Here is a 15,000-nt window from a genome sequence, read left to right as displayed (position 1 = left end):
CATGTGAGATAAAGGGGTCAAGCACGATTAAACACTTCAAATCGCAGCTTCGCAAATATCTGTTGTCACGAACAGTTACATTCTGAAGCTGTTTCAACCTTCTAAAAATAGTAACGGGATTATGGATTGACGCCACACGAAGGAAGGGAGATAAACGCAAAACACTGGAGAAGATAAGGAAGAGTTAATGGGAATGGATCTGGTAAGATGAACAGAAAAACCAAAATCGGTTCAGCGCTGCGCGCTGAGAGCACGTGTTAAAAAGTCTCATCGACCAGGTTGTGTCCGGGGTCTACCTGAATATGCCCACCAAATTTGAAGCAGATCCATCGAGAACTTTGGCTTTGCATCGCGAACACACACACACACACACACACACACACACACACACACACACACCACACACACACACACACACACACACACACACACAAACACACACACACACAGACAGACACAAGTCGTATATATATATATATAGATATATCAACTAGATGAATACCCGCTTCGCCGGGTAGCCGGCTTCGCCGGGAAGAAGTAGAGCCGAAGCCGGGTACCCGGCTTTGCCGGGTGAGTGGCGCACCGTACGCCGGCTTCGCCGGGTGAGTGGCGCACCGTACGCGATTGACGCCACACGAAGGAAAACTTCTAAAAATAGTAACGGGAATATGGATTGAGCGTTGTGGACAGTGACCTTCTAAAAATAGTAACGGGAATATGGATTGACGCCACACGAAGGAAGGGAGATAAACGCAAAACACTGGAGAAGATAAGGAAGAGTTAGTGGGAATGGATCTGGGAAGATGAACAGAAAAACCAAAATCGGTTCAGCGCTGCGCGCTGAGAGCACGTGTTGAAAATTCTCATCGACCAGGTTGTGTCCGGGGTGTACCTGAATATGCCCACCAAATTTGAAGCAGATCCATCGAGAACTTTGGCCGTGCATCGCAAACACACACACACACACACACACACACACACACACACACACACACACACACACACACACACATATGGGTGCGTCTCAGAAACTGATCCTTTTGTGTGTGCCATAATCAAATTAGCCCACAATTGAAACATACTGAATTTTAAATCATGATATTGGTATGTTTGAGAAGTAAAATGAATAAAGAAATAGTACAAACAAAACTGAGTATTTTGCATGATTATTATGAAGGTTGTTTTGCGAAAGAAATGATTAAATGCGTGAAAAATGAAGGTCTGATCTGTGACATGAACCATCAACTAGTTTTGTACCTCACTACAAGAATCGTTTAGAATGTCCAAGGACTGCTATTTTTGTTATGTGTGTTTGGTTTAAGTGTACTTGACAGTTGAAATGTTATTTTGTCCACAGAATTGTTTTTTTAAACGAAATTAATCGCTTGAAAGTTTGCCATCACTGTCGTAACATATGTTTCCGCACGCGTGCAACAGCAACAAGTCCTAAATTTGAACTTTAGAATTTGCATATTCATTTTCAACACGATCTTGACATGAAAGGGCATAGAAAATCGCTAAGCTAAATGTTATTTAAGTATTATTTTCTCAAAATTGCATCTGCAAACTAAGTTGAAAGTTGCGCAATATGACATGCTTCTTCAAAATTCCGTTACGATGGTGAACGGTTTTGCAAATAATGTTCAGAGTTTTGAAGAAAGATTAGAACTATTTTGCGCGTAGTGACTTAGAGGTGCGGGTGACTACGCATGCGCAGTTACAGAGAGAAATAGTTCAGCTTCCAGCAGCGAAGAAAGATTTCGAGAATGTTTCCGAAGTCTGTGATTTTGTTACGACAGTGATCAACACCCAAGGTTCTTAAGAAAAGGTGAGTTTTTGCTGCTATGATATTCTATGAAGTGAAAAATTAGGCTACACATTTGTTAATAATAGTTTTTCTTTCGATTTCACGTAGTCAAAACTTGACTAAATGTTTTAACATAGAGGGGGAATCGAAACGAGGGTCGTGGTGTATGTGTGTGTGTGTGTGTGTTTGTCTGTGCGTGTGTGTGTGTAGAGCGATTCAGACTAAACTACTTGACCGATCTTTATGAAATTTGACATGAGAGTTCCTGGGTATGATATCCCCGGACGTTTTTTTCTTTTTTTCGACAAATACTTTTGATGACGTCATATCCGGCTTTTTGTAAAAGTTGAGGCGGCACTGTCACACCCTCATTTTTCAATTAAATTGATTGAAATTTGTGTAAAGCAATCTTCGACGAAGGCCGGACTTCGGTATTGCATTTCAGCTTGGTGGCTTAAAAATTAATTAATGACTTTGGCCATTAAAAATCTGAAAATTGTAATATTTTTGTTTTTATATATAAAACGATCCACATTTACGTTCATCTTATTTTACATCATTTCCTGATTCCAAAAACATATAAATATGTTATATTTGGATTAAAAACAAGCTCTGAAAATTAAAAATATAAAAAATTATGATCAAAATTAAATTTCCGAAATCCATTTAAAGGAACGGTAAGTGTCAATGTTTTCTTTAATTGTAAAAGTTGTATGTTCAATGGAATGGTAAGTCTGAACAAAATAATTACTTTATTTTGTTTTTAGCCAGTGAATGTGGATGCATCAAAATCTTGATAGACATTAAACAAATTCATGTTAGTGAAACTAGTACACATATTGCATCAATTTTTAGTTGAAATCGCAGGTACTTGCATGTTTCAGGTGCAAGAGATTCGACCTGATGAACTGGTGGTAACGTTCCTTCGAAGGAAACCGGAGGGGAACTACTATTCCAGGGATCGATGATATTTCCTTAGTCCCTACATCTGATGCAACCATGATTTGTGACCCCACCTTCAATGCCAGGGGGCATTATTTCTTTTAAAATAAATTAATTAACTGCAAGTGGCAACTGTTCTATATGTAACCAATGCCTTTGGTTTATTGTCTCAACAATTGAATGAACCACTTTTGAACATTTGCATTCTTCATGTCAAACCTTATAATACATGTCTGGTTGTTCGTTTCCGAGTTACGTGGGTGATGAACTTTTCATTAATGTTTCTCTTTTTTGGGGCCAAGTTTGCTTGATTTTGTCCAGCTTTTTTTCTTTCTGTTCCTGTTTTAGTGTTTGGCATTTTACCTATGAAGAATCTGGTTGCAAAATCAGCTTCATTTAGTAAAGTTTGTGGGAAAAAGCATAACCGTTTCTTTGTTACAAAAGTGATGTTTCCATGTTACATCGGTGACCATTTTGCATTCTTTTGGGATAACTTTCTAACATTTTGTCTTAGAGCAACAAATCTTTGTATATATGCTATTGTGAAGGTTAAATGTCAATAAGACTGAATGAATGCCATGTATCAACATGTTCTGATCAGGATATCATTAATTAATTTTCATTTTTGTATTGAAATTTTGACGAATGCATGGAACTTTGAAAAAAACATTATTTTGTTGTTTGCATGTAGTCATTTCATATTGAACTCTATAATGGCTTGTGATTCAACAATAATAACTGAATAAAAGTCGTTTTCAGCCTTATAAATGCAGTTTTTTTGTCTTTTATTTTTTCCATGTTACACGGGTGATTTTGCACACATGGTCCAAATAATGCTCAATATATGGCAAACTAAAGGCAATGTTATATTTTTTCTTGTTTAAACTGAAAAGGTACACCCTGAGAAGTGTGTAAATAGTATTATCAAAGTTTTCTGGGAAGATTTTACTTTTGGTGATAATGTCACAAACAGAGGACGAGATTCTGAGACGCACCCATATATATATATATAGATGCCGCGATAGGGATTATGACGAGTACTTGGCCTGTTTTCCTTTCATGCAACGTGTAGCGGGCTGGGATAAGCTGCAGTGCGTCGTCGGTCATGGTGAAGTTGCATAATTATGTGAGCGGAGCCCCAAACGTTTCCTTAAACTATGCTTTTTACGCCTAGTCAAATGCGTTCTGTCAGACTCCCGACAGAAATGGTTTGTCCATGTCTCTCGTTGTTGAACAGACATGAACACAGGTACTGACGAGACATCCTGACAACAGCTAGATATTCAGAATGACCCACTTAAATTCTGTCACTTGACAGAGACTGAAACAGAGGACAAGAAAGCCTCTTAAATTAGCGCAGGTGTCTTGAACTTCGTGCAGGTATTTGGTGTTAAATGCTTGCTGAAATGTCTAAGATCAGATGACACAACCAGAACCTGGCGTCAGTGACTCTTACTCTTTTTTTGGAAAACTGTATTTTATAAAAGGGAAATGAGAAAGAACGGTTAACGACTTAATTTTCAACACAGACACTAATTTTAAGTGAAATGAAAATGAAAGCGTAAACGGGTTTCTTTTTTTAACGCGGGAGCTATCCTATTATCAAACTGTACTTTAAAAGGTGTATTAAAAAAAAAAAGCACATAACTATTTTCTTTTTTCCATTGGTCGCGAAGCGAACATGCTCTTAGGAGTACTGTCTGAGTCTGCTTTTTGTGTTTTTGTTGTTGTTGTTGCGCTAAGACAAAGCTACGTCTTTGCCAAGAGTTGTTGGTTATCGTATGTGTTTTGGAGCAATACAGTTTTGATAGTTAAAAGGTTTCATCGATACCGAAAGTAATAGCTGATGGTATTGAATCGAAATACCGCTACCATATCTGAAAACCTTGGGCAAGGAACTGACGGGAGGACCAAATGTTCACAGAACAATGTACCTTTGCTTGTATAATCAGAAAAACTCAACACATTTAATCAAATCCGTGATGTAAACCTGACACATTTATCACAACCACTGACCGTACAGTGACCACTGCCCAGTCACAACCTGTCCAGCAATCTTTGCCGGACGTTGTAGCAGGCGACTACGTCGGGGTCACTATGGCTTGACGGGGGCGGGGGGGGGGGGGTGGTCAGGCCAAGTTTAGATGTCTCAGAAGTCGGTCATGCGGGGAAGATGATTTCCTTGTTGACTGCCCTTGATTTAGCCCCACCCCTCCCCCCCCCCTCCATCTCTGCTCCCCTTCATTGTCTCTATTGTGACCTTAGAGTTTCAAATGAGATTTTTTTCCACAGGAGAGATTTGTTTTGATATTGTCGTCCTAATCTAGACTATTATGAGTGGACTATTTGCGCCTCGATATTTTATTTGTGTTCTTACGTTTTATGTTGTTTATTGTAATGCTGTAAACACCACACCTGAGTTTCTCCTCGTTGAGATAATAAAGTGTTCTATGTCTATGTCTATGTCCATATCCCTTCATTCTCTTTATTGTGACCTTGGCTTAGGGTTTCTAATGAGGTTTTTTTGTGTGGATAGATAAGACCTTGCTCCTGATTTTAAAATGTCTTTCTAATGAATAGCATTCAATTAAAACGTTGTCCTCCAAAACATGTCTACTACCTGACTGATTTATAGGGCCAAGACTTTTTTTTATGACCCAGAAAACTCTCACCTGACGCCTCATTAAAATGCAGTCATTTGTCATGCTTCAGTGCGCTCATCCATCACCACTTTTCATAATATATGCACCAAACGTGAGCAGCTATCGTCATGATCGAGGCATGACAAAGGTCATTACTTTGCCGTTGGGGATTATTAAAGGTACATTTCTATTGTCTGAACGATTATGTTAGCTACGACACACCTTGCGAGGCTTTGACGCGGAGCTACGACACACCTTGCGAGGCTTTGACGCGGAGCTACGACACACCTTGCGAGGCTTTGACGCGGAGCTGCGACACACCTTGCGAGGCTTTGACGCGGAGCTACGACACACCTTGCGAGGCTTTGACGCGGAGCTAAGACCAACCCTCCACTTTGACACACTTCAAAAATCAACATACGTAATGCTTCAATGAGTTGTTGTTGTTGGCTTAAGCGTGTTTTTATTAATTTCTTGTATACACGTTATAAACAGTAACAACATTAAGAACGTTAACAAGCAGACTGCTTATGGACACGTTCTAAAACTGATAAGCAATACACATTCTGATAACAAGACATGGCGAACAACCCTTTTCTTTCAAAATATTTCATAATTTTTTATACAAATAAAGAGAGAGAGAGAGAGAGAGAGAGAGAGAGAGAGAGAGAGAGAGAGAGAGAGAGAGAGAGAGAGAGAGAGAGTGAGAGTGAGAGAGAGAGAGAGAGAGAGAGAGAGAGAGAGAGAGAGAGAAAGAGAGAGAGAGAGAGAGAGAATGCTTTGCTACATCTATTGCAGTCACTGTTAATATAATATCAGCCGAAGCGATCAGTTGACATAACGTAATCTTGTACAACAGAACATATTTTCGTGTTCAAAAATATAGTTAAATCAGTATTTCCAAACAAAAATGTTTTACAGTCCAGAACGTGCGTTGGCAGAATATTGAATAAAATGGTTCTATGTTCTTTAAATTTTGGACAATGTAACAAAAAGGGTTCAGCATCTTCCGGGCGTACTCCACACGTGCATTCTAAATTATCAGAGAGGTGTTGGTTAACAAGGTCTTGTTGCAAATCGCTCATATTTAAGCTCAACCTGCTGTGAAATACCTGTGCCTTGCGGTTGGTTAAATAATAATACTGTGGAACAACAACATCTCCATTGGTCAACAATCTTTTAAATTCACCAACTGACTGCGTTTCTCGTATATTTTCTGGAAGATTATTCCACAAATCTGTCGTTGAAGGAAAAAATGCAGATTTACATAACTCACTTCTGCATAATGGAACCTTACGTTCAAGAGGGCGTCGTCTGTGGTAAGGATTTACATTGGAAACCAGGACCGGCAGTTTGGAATATAAATATGCTGGGGTTAAACGATTTACAATTTTATAATACAGCAAGAGTTTATGACGACGTCGCCTTTCTTTCAGGGGCACAAAACCCGATTCATTATACAATTTTTGGTGGCTTGTACCACGAACTGCACCTACAATAATTCGGATTGCATCGAGATGCAAGGTCTCCAACTCGTCTGCTAAACACTTCGTACAGTTATCCCAAATAACGTCCGCGTAATCAAACAATGGTAATATAAAGGATTTGTATAATATAACTTCAATCGATTTTCTGTTTAAACGATACTTGAATAAACCAAAACACGCAATTGACTTTCTACATACAGCAATGAGACTTTTTATGTGGGAATCCCATTTACAATTACCTTGTAGGATGACACCAAGGTGCTTGTGATTTTCAACATCAATCAAAAGTGCATCTTCAAAATACAACGGTGGAAGTAACACATTTTTTTGCCTACAAATGTCCAACAATTCTGTCTTTTGACAATTAAAAGTGACTTTCCATTTTAAAGCCCATGCGCAAATTTTATTCAAATCAGAATTCAAAATCTCAGCTCGTATATCATCGTTATCTAAACATATATACATGCTCGTATCGTCTGCAAAGAGTTTCAACACTGATTCAAGACCAGTACCAATATCGTTAATATAAATGAGAAATAATAGAGGTTCTAAAACAGAACCCTGAGGGACACCAGCAGAAGGGGTGACGTGTTGTTGTTGTTGTTGGTGGTGGTGGTGGATGTGGTGGAGGTGGTGTTGTCGCTTCCTGTGTCCAAACGTATTAGGTATAAAGCTGCCTGCTTCTGCTACAATAATTATCATCTCTGAATCGGCACCTGCCTATCTTTCGGAACTGGTCTCCATAATTATATATACACTCCCTCTCCGTGCGCACCCTTCGTTCTTCTGATGATGCTCGACTTCTCCGTCAAGGTCGCTTTAAACGCAAGGCTCATGGCTTCCGCACGTTTTCGTATTATGGCCCTCAGTTATGGAATTCACTTCCCTTTCAATTACGTCACTCTCCATCCATTTCATCTTTTAAGTCCAATTTGAAAACTCACTTGTTCCAACAACATTACGGATAGATCCTTAGCATAGAGTCTGAGGATGTGAGATGTGCATGATGTGTTGTTTGAATCAGACAGTGATTGTATGAATTTTGTATACATGTATAATTGTTGTCACGCGCTTTGAACTTCTGATAAGGCGCTTTATAAATGCCCGTTATTATCATTATTGTAAGGCTTCTTTTTAAGCCTACTGTCTATATGATACTTACCGAGACAGTACTATTCTTGCACATTATCTATTATAGGCCGAAAAAATTGGACAAAACGCTGAGTGGGTACAATTATCTCCCATAACCATGCGCCACCGTGGATCCCAAGCACTGTCCGAGTGCTTCCCCCTTACAGGATGTAGGTGGCGCGTCCTCTTTCTTTATGAGCTGCAGACCCTCAAAAAGCCCATAACATATCAAGAGGGGAGGCGGGAGGGAAATTCTAATAGTACTGTCTCGGTAAGTATCATATAGACAGTAGGCTTAAAAAGAAGCCTTACAGTCAATATAACACTTACCTCGACAGTACTATTCTTGCACAGAATACCAGAGTGGTGTGAGGGTGATATGTAGAGTATTAAACTCCTTAATCAAAATCACTTAAATCCAAGGATTAAGATACCCAGGCAATTTTCGAACAGTACTACCGTAAAAGAAAATATACCCAAGAAACATACCTTAGACTGACGTGACCATGCTAGCAACCACTGCTGTGTGGTGAACTCAATGTCAAAGTCCAGGCCACTCAAAGCTTGACTACCACTGAGTCTACGGCAAGTGGCTAAAGCGATGAGGAACAATTAGTCTTAAAAATCAGCAACTTGATACTGATGCCTGCCAGGGGTTCAAACTCATTGCTACGCAGGAGTTTGAGGACCAGAAAGACATCCCCCTTGGGAAATGAAACCCGAGGTTTAGACACCGCTGCATTGCTAATACCCGAAAGGACATTAGCGATGAGGGAGGACCTGATCAAGTGTTCAGTTCTGCGACCAGTAGCGGCCGCAATCGTGGAAGCGATGGCAGATCTGTATCCAAGAAGAGTCTTAGAAGAAAGACTCTTCTTTTGATACACTTCCACCAGGAAGTTGGCCAAGTCCTGTGTTGAGGGATAAAGCGGCTTTATCCCCTTGGACAAGGCGAAGGTGGCCCAAGCTCTCCAGCGTAAGTCGTAGAGCTGATTAGTTGATCGCCTCTTAGCGTTCAAGGAAAACTCTACTGAACTCTTGTGCAATCCTAGTGCAAGCAGTTTGGAGCGCACAAGAGCCATGCGGTCAAGCACAGACTCTCTGGACGTGGATGAGGGAGGCATGATCGAGGCTGGAGCAGACCTCCCCCGTCCAGATCCAGAGGTAGAGGGTCTACGTGGGTGAGACCGCGAAGATCTGGAAACCACGGAGCTGTTGGCCAGTAAGGCGCGACCAAAATCAGTCTTGGTCGTTCCTGCAGATATTTTGCCAGCACCCTCGGAATCAGAGATGTCGGGGGATAGGCGTAAGCATCGAGGAGCCTCCACAAGAGAGTGAATGCGTCCAAGTGGAACGCATTCATGTCTCGAAAGGGGCTGACGTACCTGGGAAGCCGAGCGCTGAATCGAGTTACGAACAGATCGATCAGAGGACGGTCCCACCTTGCCCACAGACGCTGTAGAACGTTGTGAGCGATGGTCCATTCTGTGGAGAGAACCTGATCGCCCCGACTGAGAATGTCGGCCAGGGCGTTCAGTTTCCCCGGAACGAACTGGACTGACATCCGGACCTGATTGGTCTGGCACCAGAGCAGAATCTCCTCCGCCAACAGGGAGAGGGACCGAGAATTGGTGCCCCCCTGGTGGCGAAGGTAAGCTAAGCATGTGGTGTTGTTGTCCCCGTTGAAAATCAGAGGGGCCAAGGACAGGCCGAATGGGAGGGCCCGAAACTCGAACACCGTGCCCTCCCAAACGAACCGGAGCAGATGTCGGTACCCCGGGGCCACCAGGATGTGGAAGTAAGCATCCTGGAGGTCCCAGACATGGCCCAATCGTTTGGCCGGATGGCCAACCGGACCGACGAAGGGGTTTCCATCTTGAACTTGCACCTGTGAAGGTACAAGTTCAAGGTGGAGAGGTCCAACACCGGCCTGAACCGGCCGTCCTTTTTGGGGACGGTGAACAGGCGGGAGCAGAACCCCAGAGAAGGCTGAGAAAGGGGGTAGACCGCCTTCTTCTCGACCAACGAGTTCACCTCGTCCTGAAGAGCCTGCCATCTGGCAGGCTCTCGAGGAGGGGGGAACGTCCAAGGTAGAGCGGACAATGGAGGTTGTGACGACAGCGGTAGAGAAAACCCCGACCACACCACCCTCAAGAAAAACTGGTTGGAGACCAGTCTGCCCCACATGCCGCGGGCCCGAAAAAAGGGAACCGCCGGACGAAAGAGGGGCAACTTGAGGGGGCGTCAACGTAGGGCCGGGACTCACTGAAAATTCTGCTGGCGGGCAGGCGCAGGCTTGCGACCACCCCCCCTGGTGGTGCTGCTTCCCCTTACCTGTCTGAGCACCCTTCGTCTTGCTTGGGAACGCAACAGGCGCCTAAGAGGAGGAAGAAGGAGGCAGTGAAACTGGCTTCTTCTTCTTCTTCTGAGGCTGGGAGCTGGAGGTGACTGTAGCACTTCTCTTACTCCCCGCCGCCGTCGCCGAAGCAGCGAGGCCAACCATCAGAGAATCAGTGTTCCTCTGGCGTGTGGACTCCACCACAGAACGAACAGTGTCCGGATGAAAGAGGGAAGAAGGCTGAGGAAACGTGTTCCTCAGACTCTTCCTCATATCCGGAGGCACTATAGAAGTAGGCAGAAAATGATCACGGAACAGGGCCAATAAAGTGGACCAGTGTTCCAATGGCCAATTCTGCCGCAGACGTCACGCACGATCGCACGGCATGCAAAGCCCGATCCACTCGAACCGTGTCAAGGACCCGAGTGGAATCGGACTCTGCCCGATTGGGAGGGTCCAACAGTGTGGACAGCGTGCTCATCCATGTCAAGGCCTGTGATTGGGCCTCGACTGTGGAAGAAACGGTGGCCTCAAGATTGTGGAACGAAGCAGAGCTCAGTTCCACCTTCTTGACCGAAGGCACCTCCCCAACGAACACATCACCGTCAGCCCCACCCTAAACACTCGAAGTCTGGAAAGGGAGAGTTCGAGAGTCAAAGGGAAAAGGGAGGGACGAAACAGATTGGACACGAGGAAACAGTGGAGGTGCGCCTCCCGAAGGAAAGCATGGCACTGAACCCGCGTCCTCCCGAGGAACATAGGTCGCGTTTGCACGTGAATCTGTACTCCTCAGGCGATGTGCTGCCGCTTCCACCGTGGCACTTAGACTAGGGTGGAACGCGAATTGCCGGCGGCCGGATCGTTCATAAAACGAGCCGCCGGCAGACGCGGCGTGAGCCTCCCGCGCCCGGGCCGAAGCGGACTCAAAGGACGAGAGGGCGTCTCAGGGAAGGACGTCCTGAAACTGTTCAAACGTCCTTCTAGCTGTGCGAGGACGAGCCTCCTGCCTCTCGTCCTCAGACCCCGGGTCCACGTCCTGTGTGTCAACACTAGACGACAGACGCTTAAGAGAGGCATCCGTGACGTCAAGACGCCGCGTGATGTCTGTCATGTACTGTTGGAAAGTACGAAGCATAGCTTCGGAAGTTCCATCAGAAACCGGCAAGGGTAGAGTTTCAGTGTTAACCTCAGGGCGACCCTGATCCTCCTCCCTATCGTCCTCCGACTCACTCTCCTCTTCACTTCCCGACAACTCCTCAAAAGCAGGAGTGTAGGGAGCTTGAGGGGGAAGAGCCGAAAGCGATGAAGCAGGCTGTGAAGAAACGCCCACAGAAGCAAGAGGCCGCGAAGACCCCTGCCCCAAAGACGAAACGTCTCCAGCAGCCGAAGGGGGAGAAAAACAACAACCCTGCGACTGTTGGGTCAGCCCAGCCAACGAACCCCCGCCATTTATAGACTGAACAGGAACCCATCGGGTCTGATCAGAAAAGAAATGGTCCGGTCCGGTCGGGGGTGCCGATCCGGTCCGGTAGGGTGGTCCGGTGTTCCGGTCCGGTGCCGTACCATCCGGAGGTCCCGTTCAGCACCGAACCATCGTACCCACAGAAGTGTTCGGGTGGTTAGGTCCGGACGTGGACATACCGTACCATCCGGACCCGTAGGTCCGGTGGTCCGGTATGGTCCGGTTCGGTGCCAGACCATCCAGACCAACAGAGGTGGTCGGGTGGTCCGGCACCGGACCATCCGGACCCGTAGGTCCGGACCCGTAGGTCCGGTACCATCCGGAGGTCCTGTTCGGCACCGAACCATCCGTACGCACAGAAGTTTTCGGGTGGCTCGGTCCGGGCGTGGACGTACCGTACCATCCGGACCCGTAGGTCCGGTTCGGTGCCAGACCATCCGGACCAACAGAGGTGGTCGGGTGGTCCGGACCGGTCCGGTAGGGTGGTCCGGTCCGGTACCATCCGGAGGTCCCGTTCGGCACCGAACCATCCGTACCCACAGAGGTGTTCGGGTGGTTCGGTCCGGACGTGGACACACCGTACCATCCGGACCCGTAAGTCCGGTGGTCCGGTATGGTCCGGTGCCAGACCATCCGGACCAACAGAGGTGGTCGGGTGGTCCGGACCGGACCACCGGTCCAGTACCAGACCATCCGGACCCATAGGTCCGGTCCGGTCCCGTACCATCCGGAGGTCCCGTTCGGCACCGAACCACCCGTACCCACAGAAGTGTTCGGGTGGCTCGGTCCGGACGTGGACATTACGTACCATCCGGACCCGTAGGTCCGGTTCGGTGCCAGACCATCCGGACCAACAGAGGTGGTCGGGTGGTCCGGACTGATCCGATAGGGTGGTCCGGTGTTCCGGTCCTGTGGTCGGGTCCCGTACCATCCAGAGGTCCCGTACGGCACCGAACCATCCGTACCCACAGAAGTGTTCGGTTCGGACGTGGACCTACCGTACCATCCGCACCCGTAGGTCCGGTGGTCCGGTATGGTCCGGTTCGGTGACAGACCATCCGGACCAACAGAGGTGGTCGGGTGGTCCGGTTCGGACCGGACCACTGGTCCGGTACCGGACCATCCGAACCCGTAGGTTCGGTCCGGTCCCGTAGCATCCGGAGGTCCCGTTCGGTACCGAACCATCCGTACCCACAGAAGTGTTCGGGTGGCTCGGTCGGACGTGGACATACCGTACCATCCGGACCCGTAGGTCCGGCATGGTCCGGTTCGGTGCCAGACCACCCGGACCAACAGAGGTGGTCGAGTGGTCCGGCCCCGACCGGACCACTGGTCCGGTACCGTACCATCCGGACCCGTAGGTCCGGTGTGTTCCGGTTCGGTGCCAGACCACCCAGACCAACAGAGGTGGTCGGGTGGTCCGGTCTCGACCGAACCACTGGTCCCGTACCGTACCATCCGGACCCGTAGGTCCGGGGGGTCCGGCAAGGGCCAGAGGTACTGTCCCGCACCGGACCCTAAGGTCCGGTACGGTCCCGTACCATGGGTCCCGTCCGGACCAAACCCGGAGGTCAAGTCCAGTCGGGACCCGTGGGTCCGGTTCGATCCCGACCCGTAAGCCTGGAACGTTCCGGACCCTTGGTCCGGACCATCCGTCACCCGAACACCAGACGCTAAGGAATGGCGTGGGGTCAAGACGGTCCGGTCGGAGGTGTCGGTCTGAGCAACAGAAACAATGTTCCCGTCGCCCTGACCATTCGACAGAAGTACCACGTTCTGTCGAACACCTCCACGTCCAGTAACTAGTCGGCCGGAGCGTCTTATCAAGAGGGACAGCCACCAGTCACACGGACGTCAGAGGGAACCGTAGTAGCAGTGGTCGTAGGCACGAAGCCTGAAACCCCTGCCCCCACAGGACCGCCCTGAACGGGGTCAATTCGCATCCCAACCCCAGCGGGGAGGGAATTCAGAGACCCCGTCATCTCCTCCGATCTCCCCCCCCAGGAGGCCGAAACTACTGTCGAAACAGCAGCAGACGACCCAGCGAGGGAGTTCAGAGGAGGACCCGTGTCCCTCCTGGCTTCCACAGCGGGTGGAAACCGAGGAGGGCACAGGAGAGGCACCGGAAAAGGAAGATTTTAATGCCAACTGCACCCGGTGTACCCAGGCGGTCACCCATCCAAGTACTAACCGGGCCCGACGTTGCTTAACTTCGGTGGTCGGACGAGAACCGGTGTTTACAACGTGGTATGGCCGTTGGCTGTCAAAACCTGAGTCTCTCCAGTAGCCCCTAGATCGGATTCACCAACCCCCAAAGAGGGTTGGGAATCGACCTGCCCCCGGATTCGAGCCAGGGAGGAGAAGGAAACCTTCCCCCCAGGCTTGAAACCGGGAGGAGCTGAAGCCTGAGACTGAGGGCCGGACAACGGCGTCGAAGGGGGGGAAGCCTGTTCCACTGAAGGAGAAGGAGAAAGAAGCTTTTTCTTTCCCCTCGACCTTCCCCGAACCTTCGACGGCGCAGCCCCGCCCGAAGTCCCAGGCTCAAGCCCAGCCTGTTTGAGCAAGCTCGCATTGAGCTTGCTCAAACAGGCTTTCTCCGCCCTCCCTCGCCGCAAACGCAAAGCGTTTGGGGAGGGAGAGTCGGAGCGCCGAAAGATCCCCTTCTCCGTGCGTAAAACATGACGCTGGGCGCCCGGAGAAGGGTTGCCCCCGGCAGACTCTGGTTCCGTAGAACCAGAGCCCAAAACAGGACGAGACATCCTACCTCGCCCTGTACGTACCCTTAAAGACCGAGAATTAACAAAATTCAAAGAAAATTTAGGTCAATACTCAAGTGAATGCGGCGAAACGAGAAGCAGACGACCGGTCACCACGAAGTAGGACGGGAGGCACGCCGAGTCCGCCACACAAAAACGGAGGCACAAGTTGAAGGAAACACAACGTAGCCTCAAGCCAGAAGTGGAATAACACACAATAATCCAACAGGTGATAGTCCACACAGAAAAGGAGCCTCTTAGTCCAAAATAATCCGGGAGCGTAGCAGAAACACAGCCGGTCTGACACGCGCGAAAAAAGAAAGAGGACGCGCCACCTACATCCTGTAAGGGGGAAGCACTCGGACAGTGCTTGGGATCCACGGTGGCGCATGGTTATGGGAGATAATTGTACCCACTCAGCGTTTTGTCCAATTT

The 15,000-nt window shown here is 47.7% G+C and overlaps 1 non-coding gene across 1 annotated transcript; it reads right to left on the bottom strand.

Annotated features, from left to right (window-relative positions):
- Nucleotides 1–13,951: 13,951 nt before the first annotated feature.
- Nucleotides 13,952–14,070, bottom strand: LOC138955693 (5S ribosomal RNA). The gene has a single exon (XR_011452330.1). It is a non-coding gene; the product is annotated as a 5S ribosomal RNA (ribosomal RNA).
- Between the last annotated feature and the right edge of the window lie 930 nt (nucleotides 14,071–15,000).

This window comes from Littorina saxatilis, unplaced genomic scaffold (assembly GCF_037325665.1).
Source record: "Littorina saxatilis isolate snail1 unplaced genomic scaffold, US_GU_Lsax_2.0 scaffold_1427, whole genome shotgun sequence".
NCBI lineage: Eukaryota > Metazoa > Mollusca > Gastropoda > Littorinimorpha > Littorinidae > Littorina > Littorina saxatilis.
Note: the sequence above shows the minus strand (reverse complement) of the source record. Positions and strands in the feature narration are given on the sequence as shown.